This window comes from Balaenoptera physalus, assembly GCF_965194825.1.
Source record: "Balaenoptera physalus genome assembly, chromosome: 10".
NCBI lineage: Eukaryota > Metazoa > Chordata > Mammalia > Artiodactyla > Balaenopteridae > Balaenoptera > Balaenoptera physalus.
Genome location: NC_138889.1, coordinates 83,191,396 through 83,213,804, shown reverse-complemented (window position 1 = coordinate 83,213,804; position 22,409 = coordinate 83,191,396). Strand labels below are relative to the sequence as shown.

General features: G+C 41.8%; 1 long non-coding RNA gene across 1 annotated transcript; it reads right to left on the bottom strand.

The window, feature by feature from the left end:
• LOC309636491 lies at positions 1 to 21,512 on the bottom strand. The gene is made up of 2 exons (XR_014250025.1): positions 2,998 to 21,512; positions 1 to 2,642 (listed from the first exon to the last, which is right to left on the bottom strand). It is a non-coding gene; the product is annotated as an uncharacterized lncRNA (long non-coding RNA).
• Between the last annotated feature and the right edge of the window lie 897 nt (positions 21,513 to 22,409).

The window sequence follows — 22,409 nt, the reverse complement described above, 5'->3', positions numbered from 1 at the left end:
TTTACATTCCTAGCCATTCTCTCTCCCTAGTTTATGTTCTCAGTGACTCATGTAAAATTTTGCCTAAGTGGATAAATGAACATTTATGCTTCTGAGAAAATGGTGTAGGATGGTGAGTGCATTTGCTCATTAGAGAATTTCTACCTATACAGATCCATTTTTCTAAATCTATTGGCAATAACATCTAAAGCTGCCCCTTTTTTCAGCTGTTTACATGATTTTGACTTCTACCGTTTTGGGTAGAGGAGGATACAAATTACCTAAAAGGATGAGGTAAAGGAATGGGATGCCTAGTTAATTTGATAGTCTGGTAATCTTGGGGGAAATTCCAAACACATTTTTGTTTTTAAAAAAAAAGTTTAAACTTTTAATAAAAATTTACCTCTCTACCTTAACAATAACACATAGCTACCCTAATGGAGCCTTAGAAGCTTAGATGATGGAACACTTTTCAGGACCCCAAGTTATCACTTTGAGGGTCAATGCCCCTTGCCCAAAGATGCAGCAGTTTAGGAGATGAACTAAGTATGTATTGGTCCTGGGACTCAGCTTGTAAATGTCTTCCATCCTCAGTTAGCAATGTTTCTCACTAACTCCCTGATGTCTGCCTAACTTTTTGCTACCTATCAGAGAAAAAAAGCTCCCACAACTTGAAATTTCTAGAGTCTACTTTTTTTATTTTCATGTGCATAATTGTATTCTTGTTTTAAGGAGTTTGATGTTAGAGTTACTAAATATCAGTCCATGGAATCCCACCCACTCTTGTCCTAAAAATCGCAGTTGGTGTTCTCACCGTCTACCTTCTTCCCAGTCCAATGATGCTGCAGCTCCAGATTGGCACCTGTTGTTCTTGTTACAAACAGGGACATTTATCTGTGTTCGCTGCCTTTGAGGGTATCCTGCTCCAGAAAAGGGAAAACAACCTGGAATAATTTAATGTGAATTCTAGTGATTTCAGCACAGCTGATAGCAAAAGCAATAGCCTATCTTCAGCTAAGATAATAGAGCAAAAAGATCTAGACACATAGAGTCAAATCCAAGCCGTACCATCAACGAAGTGTGTGACCTTGGGCAAATCACCTTGATTCTCTTTCAGTCACTGCTTGAATCTGTAGAGTGTGGGGGCTGGATTAGATCACTTTTAAGGTCCTTTCTTTGGTCCTAATTCTATACATTTTGCTAGCAGATTCTAAATCTGAACTGCCTTAGCCCTAATTTGGGGAATGATTTCTCATTGCCTCTTCCATTCCAACACCATCTTCCAAGGCATCCTATATAAAGACTGATAGTATTTCGTTGTTATTTTTTCCTTGCTTTAGGGCTATTAAGTGGGGTGACTCACAGGGCTGGGTTCCAGCTGGGGGCTCAGAAGCTATCCATTTCTGAGGGGGGAACTCTGAGACTCTGAAGGAGGCAGAAAAACAAGGAGCACCAGTTTGCCACTGGTCCCCTCCTCTGCTGATCCCAAAGAAACACACAATCAGGCCAAAAAAAAAAAGGCCCTCTAAGCAAAGAGAACCCCATTTCCAAGGTCCAGACCTTTCTGATAAAAAAGGGCTTTCATCCCTCAGGGAGTCAAGTGGCACAGAGAAAAAAAGTTTGGAGAAATATCCAAATGGTATTTTCATGTTGCCTGCTATGGCCTGCATGTTGTAAATCGTCTCTTCCTTGTACACTGTTAATGACTTTGTGTCATTTTTAGGCCTTCGCAATGCCTATCTCCTAATCTTTATTTGTAATAGGATTTTTTTCTGATTATAATAAAAGTATATATTTGTTGTGGAAAACAGAGAAAAGTTTACAACAAATTTTAGAAGATTATCCATAGTTTCACCATCAGGCATTTCTGTGTATTTCATTCCAGTTCTTTTTTCAAGATTCATAATTGTAACCCAGGCATCAGCTGTTCCCTCTTCCCCTTATTGAGCTAGCAATAGGTTGCCCAAAAGCTTTTTGTGCATTTGTGAGAATCCTTTCCAGTGACAGAAAACTCAAACTGGCTTAGGCAGGAAAATGAATTTATTAGATCATAGAAAATTTCAGGGTAGCAACCTAAATGTCTGCCTGAAGGGGAAGGGATAAATAAACCATGATGTGACCATCCAATGAAATACCATGCAGCAGAGAAAATGAGCGAACTAAAACTGTACGTTGGAACATAAGACAATTTCCACAAATATGCTGAATGAAACAAAGCAAGTTGCAAATGAACGCATATACTATGATACCACTTGTTTATATAATTGTTTAAGGATATACACAAACATAGCTCAAGAATACATGTGTATCTAAAAAGGGAAAAAGAGGGATTGGAAGAAATCAACCCCAAGTTCAGGAGGGTGAGAGAGGGCTGTGATCAAGAAGAAGTTAAAAGAATGCTTTAACTATGATAGTCCTGTTTTATATACGAGGTTGGGTGATGAGTATCCGGGCTCTTATTATACTAATTCTATACATGTTGGTAAATCTGAAACATTTCATAACTATTTTTAAGAAACACACACACATACATGCACACTCCAAAAACAGTGATAACTCCAGCATCTGGAAGAGCAGTATCCCAGCTTCAGTCTGTCTCTCAGCTCTGTCTTCCCCTAGATTAGCTCTATTCGTGGTAGCAAGAAGGGCAACAGGGGGCTTCCCTGGTGGCGCAGTGGTTGAGAATCTTCCTACTAATGCAGGGGACACGGGTTCGAGCCCTGGTCTGGGAAGATCCCACATGCCACGGAGCAGCTGGGCCCGTGAGCCACAACTACTGAGCTTGCGCATCTGGAGCCTGTGCCCCGCAACGGGAGAGGCCGCGATAGTGAAAGGCCCGCGCACCGCGATGAAGAGCGGTCCCCGCACCGCGATGAACAGTGGTCCCCACTTGCCACAACTAGAGAAAGCCCTCGCACGAACCGAAGACCCAACACAGCCAAAAATAAATAAATAAATAAATAAATAAAGTAGCTATAAAATTTAAAAAAAAAAAAAGAAGGGCAACAAAAAATTTACGTTGCTATCCTCACCATTCTGGCTGTAAACTCACACTTTCCCTTCCAAAATTCAGGGAGAGAGAGAGCACTGCACTCTTCCGAGAGTCCCGAGGAGAAATCCCCAGTTCCATTCCATAGGATCCCAAGTCCATGCCTGAATCTATCACCTGGGGAGGAAAGGATGTGGGCTGCTCTCATTAGCCTGGTCTGGGTCACGTCCCCACCCCTGGATTTGGGGAGTGGGTGGGTGAATCAGTAACATCCAAGCCACACGGACTAGGAAGGATGGGTGTTTCCCCAGAGGAAAACCAAGGTGTTGTTAGCAGAAGATGAAATAGATTCGGGACAGATATAAACAACAGTTGTCCCCTCTGATTAGTGAAAAATTGTTAATTTACTGAAGATACCTTAAAGGACAAGGAAGAGAGGATGTACAACAAAAAGCCTACAGCAAACAAGCTGACGATACCACTTACACATCTCGCCAGAGTCCCCTTTTCACCGTGCTGCCCGCCCCCCAACTCGGATGTTCTTTCTCTTTCTCCTTCCCTCTTTACCACACAATACCGTGACTTCCTAACTGCCCTTTCTCACTTTTGCAAAACGACACTGTTCCATCCAGACTGGTGTATTTTCTTTGTCTTATGCTCAGCAAAGCAAAACACCTACGGTCAATAGGATGCATTTCTTTAGAAAGCGGGAAAGTCTAGGGATTATCCTTTATTATTGAATATACCCTGGCAGGGGAGGGTCTTATACCCATCCAAGCAATTTATCAAAGCACAACTTCCAAATGTTTGCAAATGTTTAATCCAGAGAAATTTTAATACCAGCTGCTAAGACAATGCATTTTCTCCCTTTTACCAACTATATAGTTGTTTACAGAATGCTCGTTTTAGAGTTTTATACTTCACTTTTATATTTTTCTCAGATCATTCATTATTCCACTAAAATCTTAGCTTTGTAATGGTTATCTAATATAACTTTATATGAATGTATCAATTTTTTTAAGCAATCATCTATTGTCAGACATTTAGGTTGTTTCCATTCGTTATCATATTATAAGTAATGTTGACATTAACATATGTCCATACGATTATGTTTTTCTCTGAGAATTGCCTTAGGATCTATTACTAGAATTAGAATTGCTTAGCCAATTGGGTATGAACGCTTTTATGACTCTTGATACAGTTTGCCAAGTAGCTCTTCAGAAATACTAAAACCAGGTACCCTCCCCTAGCATTGTATGAGGAGAGGACAAGGTCATTCTTAAACTCTGAGCAAGTCCTTCTGTGCCCTTTGATGCAGTAGCTGTTGAGCTCTGAGTAAACCACAGCATCCAACTGTAAAGCAAGGATGGTGACACAGTGCTTTCCCACTGTACCAAGTGTTAAACCCTTCCAAGGAAAAGCAAAATATAGAGATAGTAATTATACCCTCCCATGCTTTCTTCTTTACCTTTCTTTTTATCTACCCAGTTTCTCAACCCCCAAACTTATAAATCATTCTTGATTCCTCCCTTTTCCCCCCCATTTGCCATCTTTAATCTTGAACCACCTCCAATCCCTTCTACTTCCAACATATAACCTGAATCTGTATGCTTCTCTTCATTCCTTTGGCTACCGTGTTGGGTTAGGCCACCATCAACTCAGGCCTGGACTATTGAAATAGCTTCCTAAGTGCTTTCCAAACTATTCTCCATGTAGCAGTCAAAGGGATCTTTTCAAAGTGTAAAGCCTTAAAGGCACCTCCCTGCTTAAAACTCTTGCGCCCTCTTACTTCTACTGACTTATCTGCATCATCTCCCCTTCACTGGCAAGCCTCCAGCCACACTGGTTACTTTCTGCGCCAGAAGCACTGAAAGCAGATTCCCATCTCCGGGGCTTTCATTCCCCAGATCTTTGTATGGCTGGTTCCCTCAGGTCATCCAGATCTCAGGTCAAATATCCCCTCCACAGTGAATCTTCCTTGGCTAACCAGTCTAGTCTCCCCCATCCCTCTCACCTCTTCCATACCCTACTGCCAAAAGTGTTGTTCAAAAACACACCTGAACATGATGCCTTATGGCTCACGAAAGAAAGTACAGTTACCTTAACGTGATTTTTCAAGTCTCTCTATGGTCTAATCCAACCTAACTTCCCAGTCTTTTTTTCCAACGACTAATTCCCATCCTCCACCAACACACACACACACACAGACACACACACACACACACACACACACACACACACACACACATGCCAGATTACTCATCATTCCTAAATTTCTTTTACCCTCCTGGCCTCCATGAATTTGCTCATCTTATTCCCCTAGGATGAGTAGTCCCTACTCACTAAAATACTGCTCATTTCTCAATCCTGTTCTCAAATACAGCCTCTTCCAAGACAATTTTGTTGCTTCCTCAAGCCAAAATGAATAGCTTCCCTGTAACACAGAGGTGACAAAGAGATTCCAGTTTAATTGGTGATCACTTCCTGAGGAAAACTTGGGAAGAATTCTGAGGTAGCATTTGAACTATCAGAGAAAGAGGTCTGAGGAGGAGTTGTGAGATATAGATGTATAGTGTTATAAAATATAATACTTCATCTTGGACTTGTTTCTTTCATGTTTTATAATGTTTATTGATCCATACTCTTCCTTTGCCTTGAATTGTCAGAAACTTAAGTTTAGTCCATTAGGACCTGGCTTAGTATGTGTCACGTGATACATACTCAATATATTCTGACTGAATTTAGTCTTTTCTAGAATGATCTTCCAATATAGACCAAGGGAGACAATGAAGCTGGAAAACAAGTAATGAATGAGGAGTGGTAAGGAGTTGACTGAGAGTTAAATCTTTCCCCACTGTTGGCTGAGAAGGTGAGGCTGACCTGGAAGTGTGGTTTTCTAGAAACAGCAAAGGCTCTAGAATCAGATGAATCTCAGTCCAAATACCAGCTTTGTCACTTCTTAGCTGCTTCAACTTTGGCAAGCTCCTTCATCTCTCTGAACCTTAATTTCCTGAACTGTGAAATGGGGACTATAATACTCATCTCATGGGATGTTGTGAAGATTAATGAGAGGAAATAGGAAAGTCAAGGAATCTTGTGTGCAGTGCTGTACTGGCTCCTGGCAGATCTTGGGTTCCTCCTCTTCTCATTGGCCAGGTGGGCATTTGATGGCTCTCTTATCTAGTGTGGAGATGTCTAAGCTACTTCAGATGACAGAGAAAGGAAACAAGCTGGCTAGATTCCCTGATACAAAGGACGCCCACCATAAACCCAAATGACAGTTGAGAGCCTAGACTTTCCACATTTGAATTTGACAATAAAGCACTAAGTTTTCCTGAGTTCGCTTTCCATTTCATCAGGCTTGGCTATGTTTGGGTTCTTCCACCTCTCTTTTCACGGAGCAAACAGACTATGAAGCCACATCAGCACATTCAACACCTCAAGGAAATGCCTCACCTGTCCATGAGCAAGGCTCACCTGAGACACTGGCCAGCAAGGGAAGAAAGGAGACAGTAAAAATAGCACCTATGTGATCCGTTTCCTGAAAGCTCACCTCTGGAGCTTACATTATCTGTGAAGTAGTCATAACTCTGTGACACAACCTTCTGATCAAAGAATAAAGCCATTTCCATCTCACATCTCTCTTTTGGGCTTCTCATTTAAAATACATGCACACACACACTTTTCCCCCCAAATGTCTGTTCTTGAATTGAATGTTCTTATGTCTCCCATGCCTCAAATATAAGCCCTCCCTGGCCCCACTACCATGTGGTTTGTTCAAGAAAGAAGCTAAGAAATTAGGACGCTCTTGGCACTGAGCAGTGTGTATATCTAACTAACTCTTCAAGTCTTATTCCCAGTGGCTTGCTATGACAGAAAACTGAGGACATAAAATGTAAGTCACGGAAGGACCTTGATGAGCCCTCATTTTACAGAAGGGAAAACTGAGGCCTGAGAAGAGAAAGATTTTCCCAAGGTGAGACATCAAGGCAACAATAGAACAGCTTTCTAGTCCAGTGCTTGTCTGTTACGCCATATGCAAAATCACATGGGCCTAAATATATTTCCCATTCCCACATTACACCACCTGGGAAATGATTGGTTGATTTCCAATGGCTAACATTTACTGAGAATTTGCTACCTACCAGCTGATTTGTGTGTGTCATTTTATTTGGTCCTTCCTCACCAGAACCCCCGGTGGTCAGTTATTATCTCCATTTTATAAATGAGAGAGCTGAAGATTACAAAGGGTCGACAATTTACCCAAGATTCTGCAGCTATGAGTGAAGTGGTATTTGAACTCAGGAAGTTTGACCTCAGAGGATGAATGCTAAACCACTACCTGATCCTGTTCTTTAGTAGGAGACCTTTCCTGGTGGTGTTCCCTTTAGCGCCATCAGACATCTATCAGAGACCAAAATACGTTGGAGAATGCACAGTTGTGGAGGTCCTTGCCAATGAGCAAGCGAAGCCAAAGCAGCTGGTGCACCACCGAGGGATGGAGGGAGATGAGGGGCCCATCTAGGCTCGGCGCTGCTAGCTTTGGGAGCATGGGAAGGTCAGGCCTCTAGCGTTGCCCTGGACCTGTTCTGTTGTCTGATCTATGACAGCAGACAGCAGCAGGGCCCAATCAGTTCCCAGCTACCTCAGTCATCAAGGGTAGCTGCCGTGGCCGTGCCCAGGGCTATGAAAACTGCATTATGCAAGATGTGGGGGCATCCATTGTCATGGTTTCTGTACATTAACCCTAAGGAGAGAGGCATTTATCCATGGCGTCCTCTCTCCATCCTGACAGTGGACCCCATCAGTGCTTCTGGATCAGTGCAAGGAGTAGGAATCCTGCTTTGGCCTTGAGAGCATAGACAAGTTTTGCTGGTTTAGCTTGTTTAGTCACCAACAGGGAGCCTGCAATCTAATTTCAGCCCTGTCATTTGGTCCTCTCTCTGTCCTATCACTTTTTCTCTCTGGGCCTCACTTTTCCCATTTGTTTCAAGGTGAGTGTGAACTCTAGTGAAGCTGCATTTAAGATAAACATGTCTAGCTGGCACATTCTACATTGCTCATGCTCTGGGCTTTGATGGCAGGATAGGAGCTGAAGTCACAAAACAGAGGCAGGGACCCAGGCCCTGTGCTGGTGGTGAAGCAAGGAACAGTGAAGGAGAAGTGCAGAAGGCAGCAGGAGCAGCCCAGGAAGGATGCTTGAGAGGAGAGGGGTTGCAGAGGGTCCTTAAGAACACAGAAGGGCAGCCTCCACATCTTTGTCATAAGAGATTCTCTCTTTGTGGAGCTTTAAGGAAGGTACAGACAGGCCTTGAGGGCTTGGATCTTTTGCTCCATCCATCCTCTGGCATCTTACATCCCAGTTTTATTCTGATCGATTCTCAGAACCACCAAGAAGAACACTTCCTCATTGACAATGTTGAGAAAGATGAGCAGTGAATTTCAAAGCCTGCTTAGCTAGAAATACGCAGTTTTGAATTTTGAAACACACACAGACACACAGACACACACACACAGTTGTTTTTAATGGTGCTTCAATAGGAATAGTACTTCTAGCTCAATAGTCTAAGATGGCCTCTAGAAAACTCCCTGGAGAAATTAGGATAGCAATTCCTATCATCCAGATATGGATGCAGGTTTGTTCACCAAACTAAGATTCAAAACTCCCTAGACTAGCTAAAACACATAGCAGGAAGAAAAGGTAACAGAGCTAAACATTGGGGCCAGCGTTGGGGTCCAAAATTAAATTTCTCACCAAACAGAGTCCTTGAAACAGGTCCTGGGAAATGCGCTCCAAGGTGTACGAGAGCCAGCAGGGCCATACATCAACTTAGGCTGAGCAAATAAAAGAAGAATGCTTGTATTTGTGAATCAGGCTGGCTTAAGAGTGTTCTGGAGTGGAATCTTCATCTGCTATACAGGAGATTCTCACATGCCATTTCTCAGATGTGCCTTCATACATACTCTCCAAAGGTAGCCCAGGGTATAGTGGAAAGGACTTAGGCAGGTCTAGATTCAAAGCCAGGTTCAGCCTACTGTCTTTGAGAAGTTGGGCCAGTTATAGCTGAGCCACTGTTTCTTGAGCTGTCCCAAAATATGCTTCCCCTGACTGGTTGTTGTAAGTAATAAAGATAATGTATGGTTACACTTCTCAGATTAGGTTGGCAAATTCCTAGGAGTATTTGGCAGTACGCTTGGGAGTATGGGAGGCCATGGCATAAATACAAGGCATCTTCCCAGTGTTTCTCTTTTACTCAATGGCAAATCATTTACAACCTATATTTATAGTAAGCCAAAGAGGGATCTGTTATTGAGTAGAAAGAAAAATCTGCTGCCATGTTTAAAGCTCAAAGTGGGAAGGAACTTTCAAGACACAGACAGCTGCTGCATGGTCTATGCCCCTAGCTCCTTAGGAATACACACTCCCTTTCTCTGTCTTCAGGGTACTTCAGCAGAAAATTTGAGGTGCTTTGGGGCCTATGAAATACTTAGCATGGACTTTGGCACATAGTAAACGGTTAATAATTAGTAAATGTCATTATTTGGAATTTCTGACATGAGGTCATCCTATTGGCCCCTGAACATGTGTATAGTGTTAGGTCCAGTGAGGAACATCCCTTTTTAAAAGGGATACAATCAAACAAGAATGTGTCTAGATTAAAGGGTGATGGACAGGTTGGTGTGAGGTCTGGAAACCCTATTATATGAGACAGTGTTCTAGTCACTGGGGCTCTTTAACCTGGAGAAGTGAAGAGAGGACAAGAGAGATTCTTCCAATATCTGAGGGGCTGAGAAGAGGAAGACAGAGGAAACATTCTGAATAAGCACACAATGACCAACCAGGTGAAATAAATAAGAAGCAGATTAAACCTCTACAAAAAAGAAACACTTTTTAACATTTGAGTTCTCTGGCAATGGGAAGCAGAGTATAATGGTTAAGAACTCGGGTTCTAGAATCAGAATCATGGAGTTCAAATCATAGTTTTGACCTGTAATAGTTCTGTGAATTCGGGGAAAGTTAGTTAACTATCTTTGGTTCATTCTCCTCGTCTATAAAATGGTGATAATGAGATATTCCTCATAGGATTACTGTGAAGATTAACAAAAATATGTAAAGCACCTAGAACAGTGCCTGATACATAGCAAATCCTCAATACATTCCTTTATACAGAAGTTGGCTGGAAATGTACATTTGAGAGTGTTATGGACTGATATTTGTGTTCTCCTGGAATTCATATGTCAAAACCCCAACTTTCAATGGTATTAGATGATGGTATTAGGAAGAGGGGCCTTCAGGGAGGTAATTAGCATTTGGTGAGGTCATGAGGGTGGAGCCCTCATAAATGGGATTAGTGCCCCATAAGAGTCACAAGACAGCTTGCTTTCTGTCTATCTTTTCTGCCATGTGAGAACACAGCAAAAAGATGACCATCTATAAGACAGAAAGCAAGTCCTCACTAGACACTGAATCTGCAGGTGCCTTGATCTTGGGCTTCCTGGCCTCCAGAACTATGAGAAATAAATGTCTGTTGTTTAAGCTACCCAGTCTATGGTATTTTTGTTGTAGCAGCCTAAATATACTAAGACAGAAAGACACCAGGGTACAAGGAATACTTGAAGCCATGAATGTTATAAGATTGTTCTAAAAGAGAACATACAGGAAGAAGAGAAGAGAACCAAAGCAAACCAAAGCCCTGCAATACTAGGATTGCAGTATTAGAATGCATCCAGCTGCAAATAGCCAAAAATCCAACTAACAGTGACAACTTATTAACGATCTTACATAATAAGAATCATGGAGGGGCTTCCCTGGTGGGGCAGTGGTTAAGAATCCGCCTGCCAATGCAGGGGACATGGGTTCGATCCCTGGTCCGGGAAGATCCCACATGCCGCGGAGCAACTAAGCCCGTGAGCCACAACTACTGAGCCTGCGCTCTAGAGCCCACGAGCCACACCTACTGAAGCCCACACGCCTAGAGCCCATGCTCTGCAACAAGAGAAGCCACCACAATGAGAAGCCCGCACACCGCAGCGAAGAGTAGCCCCCGCTCGCCGCAACTAGAGAAAGCCCGCGCGCAGCAACAAAGACCCAACACGCCCCAAAATAAATAAATTTATTAAAAAAAAAAAAAAGACTCATGGAGGTAGATGGTTCTGATTTTAGTCTGAGTTTAGTGATGTCATCAAGGTCCCAGACTCTTTCTCTTCTCTATCCTGCCATTTTCCACATATTGATTTTCCATCTTCATACTTGTTGCCTCATGGTCTCAAGGTGGTTTCCAAAGCCTAAACTCCATGACCTCACTCAACCATGTTCAAGGCAGAAATATGAAGTAGGGACAAAAGGTTCCATTTTGTGAAATTCTGTCTTTCATATGGAAAAATAACTCTTCTCAGAAGTCCTGTTTTGTCCTTATGTCTCACTGACTATATAGCTGGCTAAAAAGCAAATCACTAGTGAATGAAAGTGGGATTAATATTCCCATATTAAACCAAATAATGTATGCTCCAGATTTGCGGTAGAAGCTTACCTTCCCTAAAATCAATAGATCTCTGCCTAAGAACTAAATGAAATTTAGAGGCAATGACTAGTAAGTAGCTGTCATTTGTCACGTTTGGTCAACTCCAATATTTAAAGGGTTAGCAGACGAAAAGAAGACAGTGAAGGGCGTTGGAAGGAAATACCATAGAAGTTGGAGGAAAATGAGGAGAAGTGTCAAGGAAATGAAAACAGAAGAAAGTTTCAAGGAGGAGAGAGAGGTCATCACACTCAAATGTTTCCATCCTTAGGTCAATAAGAACTGAAAAGGTCCACTGAACTGGTGATTTATAAACCGAGCAAGAGCCGTTTCAGTGGAGTGATGGGAGTAGGAGCCAGAGGGAAAGGTTATAAGAAGCTGAATGAAGTGAGGGAATAAAAGGGGGAATGGAGATAACTCTTTCTAGTTGTTTAACTGCAAAGAGAAAATTCCAGTGATAGTAGGTGGAGGAGAAGACAGGGTAAAGAGAGGGGTTTTTTAAAAAAGGAGAAACAGTGCACTTACTCAGGGGAGACAGAGCCAAAGTAAAGGGATGCATTAAAGAGTTAGGAAAGGGAGGGAGAAAGAGAATGAAGATAGACTATGTAAGAAAGAATAGGGTCAATGCCATGTGCAGAGGTCAACCCTAGATAAGACGAATTATGTCTTTTCCTCTGAGATGTCATGGTGGGAGGGACTTGGAGAGTTGCGGGGAGGGAGAAGGAAGGAAGGACAGGTATGGATACAGATAAAAATTGTATTTTAGGCTCACAGATGGTACTCAGAAGGGCCTGTGATACCAAGTGCATGGGAAAGGAAGTGGGGTGGCGGTATAACTGAAAAGAGCTTCCGATAAATGGTTAACCTCAGAAAATCCAGTTGTTCCCAGCTGTGGACATGGAGGAAAGAAGAAAAGGCCATATTTACCCATCTTTCTCGGGACAATTTAGTATCAGTCCCCTTAGGTTCTGAATGAAAATGGGCACCATAGGACCAGCTAGACATACAGCGGAGTCATTTCTTCAGAAAAGGCCTCCATGCCCAAAAATGCATTTCCTCCCACGCAGCTTCAAGGGCAGAGTTCAACACTATTAAGCCCTTGGCATTTATTACAGGGAGCTTTCGGAGCCTATACCATTCACATGTGTCCTAAGTGATGGCTTTATTGTTTCCAGTAGTCCAGGCCTCATGAGTCTTCAATTAAGAGAAAGTTTTCTTAAAAAAAAAAAAAAGAGAGAGAGAGAGAGAGAAAGTTTTCTTTTCATTCCCAGACACATTTTAGGGAAAATGCTCAATCCATTGGAGACAGTACTGGCTCATGTTCCTCAGGAAAGGTGCCTTTAGCCCAGTGTTCCTATAAAACAGCCATATCTCAGACAAATGTTCCATCAGGGACAACAAAACAAACCATTGACAGACTGGAATCAAAATGTAGTTGAAAACCAATTTTGTTCAAAATTATCCAATTTTTACATTTTGGTTTGGATGTCATTTAGGATTGGTGGAGGATGTTAGGCTCTAACTTTTTACTCCTTTGAAATACAACTGTTAAAGTGAACTAAAATGCAAGAGAATTTTTGAGGGATAAAGTCACAATGTTGATAACAAATTTACTTAAGATACATTTTATTACATCAAGAAGATAGGTGGTCACTGCCTTCTTTTCAAAGACAAGCACATGAACAGAGGTAAAAAGATTCTCCCAAAGTCACAGAGATGAGTAGCAGAGCACAGATGTGAACCCAGGTGTTCTTACTTATTTATATTAGCCCAGGTTTCCACATCTTTTACTAGCGGAGTGATGATGATCGTTACCTCACAAATGTATATTAAATAAGATGAAGCGTTTAAAAGTGTCTTCTTCAATGGATTGTTGCTGGAGAAAAGGTTGGAACTGGTCAAACAAAAAACTGTTGAGCAATTCTAGCAGAGAGGCAGTAGGCTTCAGCGTGGGGAGGCACGTGGGTCAAGGTTCTTGATTGTGAAGGATTCAAACTGACTGTAGCTAAGTGAAGCAGCAATGAAATTTGTTGGTTGGGCATTGAGCGGCTCCCAGGCTCAGCAGGAAGGCTGGGGAGCCTGGTTCGGGCAAGGGGCAGGAGCTAGGGAAGCTGAGTGGCCACATTCACAGCCACAGTCACATCCCAGAGACAGTCTGCTTAGACACTGGTCACAGCCTCTGCCTTACTACTTCTGCCACCACTGGACCCTGGACACCATACTTCAATCACCCAAGTGAATTCTAAATGAGTCAGTTGATTAGATGTAAATCTGGTTGCAGTATCTCATCACCTACCATGTCTATGCAACAGCTCCCAGAGATGAGGAGAGCAAGAATCTATCTAGCCTCTTTCACTTCCACCCACTTATAGAGGCAAACCCCCCAAATATGGAAAGGAGCTTCAGATTCTAGAAAGCAAACAAAATGGCAAATGCTCATTGCAGGTGGTGTACTTAAATAATACTCTTCTTAATCTGATTTCCATCTTCCTGTGGCGCTCATCTCCTAGAACTTCCTCATCTGTAACTGTTGGGCTCCTCAGATTGGTGGGCTTCTCATGTTTTCATGCCTTGATAGAGCATCCCCATTCCCAGGTCTATGCTCTTGTTCTTCTCCCTTTTTCTGAAAATACTTGGGATTTGATCCATGCTTTCCTAACTCTCCATATTCTACTTATTGATAACTAAGGGCCTGGCATGTTTATTGAACACTGTTGCCTATAGTTCTACCACCTTCCAAGAACCTTCCCTAATGAAAGTGGTTCTCGTTTATATCCCCGATCTCACTGTGTCCCCCTTCGTCAGAAGCATGTCCAGTCTAGTTCACAGAATTACTGACTTGACCATATATATCACTGCTTCATTAATCAGCTGGTAGACATGGTAATATGGAGAGAGGACCAGGAATCAGATTCTTGTGTACCACCAACCTGATGTACTTCCATGGGCAAGTTACTATTATCCTAAGCTGCTGCTTTGGAAATGAATGGAATAGATGAAATCATGGCTTCCAACTTGGGTCTTCATTAGAATCATCTGTGGGAGAACTCAAATATAAATTTCCAGGATCCAACACAAACCTTCTGAATCTTCCAGAGTGAGTCCAAGAATCTACAAGGTTTATTTTTGTATTGTTTTGTTTCTCTTTCTTTCTTTCTTTTCTTTCTCTCTTTCTTTCTTTCTTTCTTTCTTTTTTTTTTTTTTTTTTTTAGTTTTGCTTTAAGTGTATCAAATTATCCTGATAATAAGCCAGGTTTGGGACCCCAGAACTGAAAGATTTCTCGTACCTTTTAGCTTTAGGAAGTGATGAGGTAGTAATAGATAGCAATTAACACTTCCATCTCTGGGGTCAGAAAGAATCAGATTCTGACTCTGGCTCGGTAACTCTCTAGCTCTGAAATGTGATCAAGTAACTCAACCTCTCTAGGCATCAGTTTCCTCATTTCAGAAATGAGAATGATAAACGTACCTATCCCATGGGATTATTGCAAGGGCTCAGTGAGATAGGCATTTGCTACTCTGAGCCCAGTGCCTGGCCTATGAACAGCACTCAGGAATGCTAGCTGGATTATTGTGATGATAAGGGGAGGAGAGTTAAGGCATCCGGCTGTGTTGGGGGAGGTTGGAGGAAAGCTGGTGGAAACATGACTTTCTTTTTTCTGTTTTTCTGCTTGATTTAACTATGTAAAAATATAACTGATGAACTTAAAATGTTCAGGATGTTGGCGTTTTTCCCCCTTTTTTCTGGCTGCAGCTTCTCAGAAGATGCATTCCCAAAGAGGAACATCTCAGCCCCACCAGCCAGTATGTGACTCGCTCCTGCGTCTTGGCTCAGGCCTGAATGTGGTCCATAGTAAGCTGCTTTGCCTTAGTGACTCAGCATAGTAGGCCCTTTTTCATTTCTCTCTCATTCCCCAGCCAAGAAACTCTCCCACTTCTCTCCGCCGTCTGCTACTGAGATTGCATTCTGTATCATCTACTGGGAGATAACACAGTTAAATTGATGCTGGGAACCTTATAAGGCTATAAACACTTCTTTGCAGGATGGACGTCATAATAGCAAATTGAGAGCGAGTGCCAATAATAGATTTCTTGGGTTTCTTTTTTCTTTTGCACATTCTTCAGGGCTCTCCGAGGGGGGACTGAAGTGACATGGCAACCCCGAAATAGTCCAGGGAATCAGACTGAGGAAGAAGTCTCGAGCAGACAGGCAAACCAAATACAGCCCACACCTTCTCAGTCCCAAATCTATCTCCCCTAAAACGTGAAGGTGCCTCTTTGGTGGCCCTTGGTTGGAGCAGTGGAAAGATGGCTTTGGTACTGGACAGCTCTGGGTCTTGTTGCCTCTGCCTTATACCAGCTACGTGACCTTGGGTCCTGCTCCTGGTCTTTGTAATGAACAAGGGTGCGCTGATGATACGAGATGGCACAGTAAACCCGCCTGCCACTTAGTAGGGGCTCAGGATGTGTTCACTCAATTTGCATTCTTTCTTTCCTAAAATAGCCCCACGTTGGCAGAATCAGTCCGTTTCAGATGGGCAACTTCCACAACAGAGTGACTCTAGATGGTTCCAGCAAGATAGAATTCACTTCCCCTAGAGATCCTTTGAACATGCTATATGGTGTAGTAAAAAACACACTCAGGTGAGAGTCAAACTTGAACGCTAGTCCTGTCTTGCGACTTACCATCTTTGTGTCCTTGCAAATGTTATTAAGAGTTTCTACGTTTGCCGAGGGCTTCCTAGGTGCCAAGCGCTATACTGAATGCTTAATATGCCGTATTTTACTTCATCTCATAATAATCCCTACAGAGTAGAAATTACTATCCTCACATTATAAAGGGCAGAGAAACTCAGTCACTTACCCAAGACCACATCGGTATAAAGGGTGAAGCTTGGATTTGAACCCAGTTCTGTCTGGCTCCAGAGTCCCTGTTTCTAATCCCCATGTACCTGGCTCCTGCTTACTGTTCCTGATCTTACTTTCTCAATCTGCAAAAAAAGGGGATAATAATCAATGCCTTCCCCCCAGGGCTTTCTAGAGAGGAACACATAAAATCATGGATTGAGGGGGCTTTATGCACTGAAAGGACAGTTTATTTAAAGAATTGTATTTATTATCACAAAGGGTGTAATGGTCTCTTTGGTCTTTAGAAAACAATCCCTGTCCCCAAAGAAACTCAAAACTATAAAGCTGACCATTCTTGCCTGCACCCAGCAATGTGAGACTGACGACAAGGTGGCTTTTGCAGCTACACGATCGTGTATTGAGCAGGGTAGAGTACACACTAAATCTGTATTTATACTTGGGAAACCACGCTGTGCTTAAATTAGCACTTGAAGAATAGAAGCTTCTTTAAAGCTGCCCTTCTTAAGTAACACAGACTAGCATTTCTATAACTACAGACAACAGTATTTTGAAAGCAATAGCAAGATGCCTTGAATTCATCCTTTATCCTCACCCACCCCTCTCCAATCACACCTCGCATCTTCATCTCCCCCTGGCAACCAGCATCTATCTTAAACCAAAGCTCTTTTCCAACATTTGTAGTTCAAGCAAGGTGTGAATAATAAAGACTGTCAGAGATTTCTCCAGGATCTCCTGGTTTATTCGATGATATGTTACTTAGAAGTCACAATATTCATCACAAAAAGGCTCAGAAGTATTTAATTAATCAGAGGTGCCCCAAGCATCATTGCACTAACAAAGGAATCAATTTTCCAAATTCAAGAAAACCATAGAAATAGCATCCAAGCTCTGTCCTGAGATTTGTCCTAATTTACGAGGGTCATTTTACCTACTGCTCAGTAACCCCAAAATTCCACCTGTCTGCCTCCTTGGGCCTTGCTCTGGGGAGTTTATCCTTATCTAGGTCTTTTTGCCCAGACATATATTTATGCATACCACATACACACGTGTGTGTGCACACTCACACACACCGTGCACATCACCAATTCCCATGGAAACCAAACAAGGAGGAAAAATCGAAATACAGAAGAAACTACAGAAGAGCTCTCTGACCCTATTGCCTGATTCTCCCCAGACCTACAGCTCTGAGACCCTTCTGAGATTTCTGTAGGGTTGTGAGCATTCTTTACCATTTTAATTTAGAGTTGAAGAGTGATGTCTTTAAGTTGAGAATAAATAACCACATAATTGAGCATCACAATGAATAACCAAGAGAGATACTAATTTTAAAACAATCACACAGCCACTGGAGCGGACAGAAGCCCCTTATGACTTTTGATCCCAAAGTCACCTTTGCCCAATAAAATATTATAGGTGTGGGAAGCAAGGAGAGAGAATGAGGAAAAATAATAATATTAAATATTTTCCTCACTCCCTGAATAGCAGTAAATAGGGAGTGAATAAGTGCATTAAAGTACATCAGTACAATGGAAAATTGTGCAGCCTATAAAGAATGAGAGTTTCAAGTACTGACAGGGAAAGATGTCTAAGTTATATTGTTATGAAAAACAGAATTGCAGAGCTGTGTTACTGTATTAATCTATTTAGGTAAAAACAATTATATGAAGAAAATGTATGCCTTTAGTTAGCATATATGTATAGAAAAAATTGTGGGAGAATGTAAACCAAAGACTTTCAGTGGTTATAGCTGTGTAGTAAGATTATGGAGAATTCTTATTTTCTAAGCCATTCATTTCTGTAAAGTTTTTTTTTTTAAGATCAAGAATCTACTATACTTATAATCAGAAAAGGTGATGAGGCTGAGCAAAATTATCTTCTCTGCTCTATGGGGACTGATAACCTTTAGATCTGAGGGACCCCTGTAGTGATATCTACAGTCGCATGCCCTGGGCTCTTCATTTCCCTGTATAAGCAGATGTATTTTGGAAACGCAAACATGCCACATTCTAGCCAAATCTCTTTTCTTCTATTTTTGAAAACCCAGAAAAACCACAGTGACTTGTGTTCATCATTTCTGGTCCAGCAGTGGCCAAGTGGGTGGGTGGCAGAGTTCCAGGTTCTGATGGATGACAAGACTTCATTGGCCAAAATGTTAAAGACCTTTCCTTCTTCTCCTTTTGTGGGTTTTTTTCACCTTTAGTGCTGGCAAAACACATTTACAAAGTTGTTGTCATCTGTCATCAGTCTGTAATATTGCCAAGGGCTAGTCCTCCTGCCCAGTGTGGACTCTGGTCACTTATCCTAAGAGAATGGCATCTGGAACATATGAAATATTTTGACTGAGAAGAAACATGAGAGGGGACACTTGGTCTAAGGTTTCCCTTCACCCAATTTCTTGGCAGGATTTCTCGTTAGAGAATCGGAGACCCCCACCTTGGACAGCCAAGAAGAAATCATAGGTTTAAAATGTGACTACATGTCCATTGATAGAGGAATGAGTAAAGAAGTTGTGGTACATATATACAATGGATTATTACTCGGCCATAAAAAAGTATGAAACAATGCCATTTGCAGTGACATGGATGGACCTAGAGATTGTCATACTGAGTGAAGTAAGTCAGATGGAGAAAGATAAATACCACATGATATTGCTTATATGTGGAATCTAAAAAACCGGTACAAATGAACTTATTTACAAAACAGAAATAGAGTCACAAATATAAAAAACAAACTTACGGTTACTAGGGGGGAAAGGGGAGGATAAATTGGGAGATTGGGATTGACATATACACACTACTATATATCAGATAGATAACTAATAAGGACCTACTGTATAGCGCAGGGAACTCTACTCAGTACCCTGTAATGACTTATATGGGAAAAGAATCTAAAAAAGAGTGGATATATGTATATGTATAACTCATTCACTTTGCTGTACAGCAGAAACTAACACAACACTGTAAATCAACTATACTCCAATAAAAATTTTAAAAATAAATAAATAAATAATAAAATAGAATAAAATGTGACCACAAGCAGCCAAACTGAGTGTTAAACTCTTTTGTTGTAAACACTTGTTGGTGATCTGCAGAAACCACATGAACCCCCTTTCTTCAAGGACCACCATTATCTACTCTCGGCAGCCATGTTTTTTCTACATAAGTTTCCCACAGCCTCCCAATCCCAGTTTCATTCAGGATGAGCACCTGACCCACCAGGACCAATCAAATTTTTCTGGCAATCTGTGATTATAAATCAGATTCATCAATTTCCTTTTTGAGGCTAGAGCTGATAATCCCAAAAAACCAGGAGCTGTGGCACTGGTACAAGTCAAAATAATGTGCCAATGGTGTAGGCACTGTGGAAAACAATTTTTCCTCCCAAAATTAAACATGTAATTATTATATGATCCAGCAATTCCACTTCTGGGTATATGCCCAAAAGAATTCAAAGCAGGGACTTGAGCAGATACTTGTACACCAGTGTTCATAGCAGCATTATTCATAATAGCCAAAAGGTGAAAGCAAACCAAATGTCCATCAACGGATGAATGGATAAACAAAGTGTGGTGTGTGTATATATACATATATATATATATGATGGAATATTAGTCTTAAAAGGAATGAAATTCTGACACATGCTACAACATAGGTGAACCTTGAAGCCATATGCTAAATGAAATAAACCAGACACAAAAGGATAAATATTATATGGGTCCACTTATATGAGGTATCTAGAGTAAATTCATACAGACATAAAATAGAGTGGTGGTTGCCAGAAAATAGAAGGGGGTATGGTGGAATGGGGAGTTATTGTTAAATGGGTACAGAGTTTCAGTTTAGGAGGATAAAACAGTTCTGGAGATGAACGGTGGTGATGGCTCCACAAGAATATGACTATACTTAGTACTACTAGACTGTATACCTAAAACTGGTTTAGACGATAAATTTTATGTTATGTATATTTTACCACAGTTAAAAAAAAAAGAACGTGCCACAAGCTCTGGCTTGGAGCTTGGAGTTGGAGTTCAAGGAGTGCGAAGCTAGGGCAGCAGCTTTGAACAAAATGCATTCAGTTCAATTGCACAGATATTTCCTGAGTACTTACTATGTGTTAGGCCAGCTGAGAGGTTATACAGAGGATTTAGGGATTAATAAGACTTAGTCTAAGCATCAGGAAGCTCACACTCTAGGGGAGATTTCAGAAAGTACACAAATACAAGGCAAAGTGCAATAAAACCATAAATAAAAAACAAATACACCTTGGAGGATTGAGAATTCAAGGAAGACTTCATTGTACATTTGACATCTGAGATGTGCCATGGGGTATTGGTAGCTGCTATAGACTAAATTTAAAAATTCATGTTGAAACCTACTCCGTAAAGTGATAGTACATCTAGGTGAGACCTTTGGGAGGTGATTAAGTCTTAAGGGTGGAACCCTCAGAAATGGGATTAGTGCCCTTATAAAAGAGCCCCAGAGAGCTCCCTTCTTCCTTTCACCAAGTGAAGACACAGCAAGAAGACTGGGAAGCAGGAAGCAGGCCCTCACCAGACACCAAATCTGCTGGCACCTCGATCTTGGACTTCCCTGTCTCCAGAACTGAAAAATAAACTGTTGCTATAAACCACCCAGCCTATGGTATTCTATTATAGCAACCAGAACAGAGTAAGACAGTAGCATTGTGCCAGGAAGGGGGCATTCTAAACACAGAGAATATGGGTTAAAGCTGTGAGCCAATTTGAGGAATAGCAAGCAGGATGGGATAAAAATAAGGGCAGAGAATGTAACATTGAACTTATTCTCTGCCAGAAATCATGCACAATGTTTTTCACGTGTCTCATTTAATCTTCACAGCAGTCTTGGGTAATATTAGGTAATATTGTAGAAGACACTCCTGGTCACCTATCCTACAGCCTTTTCTCCCTCCTCCTTCCTTGCCTCCAAGCCTGATTTAGTTTGGGGGTATTCCCCCTGGACAGAATTGTCTTGCTGGAAGTGTTCCTCTCAAGCTCCAGGGAATGAGTCTTCATTAGTCCAACCTGGTGGTAGTAATTCCATTCCCGTTGGCTTGTTTGAGCTAAAGGCAAGATGCAATTTGACCAGAAAAGAAAAGAGGCAGGGATGTCTGCCAGAGGACTTTTGGAAAGACTTTTTTCTCTGATTTAAAAAAACGACAAAAAAACTTTCTGCCTTTGGGCGCATCTGTTTAAGAATGTGAAGCCTGGGGCTGTGGTAGTCTTCTTGCGACCATAATCATATGACTCTAAAAATGAAAATAACCCTCTAAAGATGATCGAAGAGAAAGATAGAGAGAAGCTACTAAATTTGAGCCCCTGAGTTAATCAACACTTCACCCATTTCCCTCCCTCTCTCTCTTTACTTAAGACAACACTTTTTTTTTTTAAACATTTAAGCCACTTTAAGTTGGGTCTTCTATTAATTGCAGATGAAATGTTACATGAGTCTCCAAATAGGTCGGAGATAAAATAAGTTGCCTGTAAGTTAAAGATCAAGGTGTCTGACTCCAGGTTACTGGTGGGATGAGATTAAAATAGTAGTCTGAGACCTCAAACACCTGGGTGAGGAGCGTTTGGGCAAATTGCAGGACAGGAGGGGCAACCCTCCTCTGAATGTGTGAGAAGCTCAGGAATGCAAAGCATCAGTCCCATTATTTTAGAGTCACACCTCTTGTTGCCTATGGCCTGGGGGAGGGAAAGGGATGGTGTTTCCGTGGTGACTCAGCCCTTCCCCTAGAAAACTCAAGAAAACGTCAAGCATGCCCTTGTAGGCAACCTTTCCTCTGTCAGGGCTGTGTTTATATAGGGAAGTGCCTGGAAAGTCTCGCTCCTCCTTTATGCTTGACTTGTTCGATGTCTCCCACCTCCTCCACTCTCAGTGGGTGAGGAGCCCAGTGTCACTCCAACCCCCTCCCTCTGCCTGCCACACATTTCCAGGCCTTCGTTTGAGGCAGCTGCCGAGAGGTGGAATGACTTCCCTCACCAGTATTTTTACCACCCATTGGGAGGGAGAAGATTGTCTTCTATAGGTTAT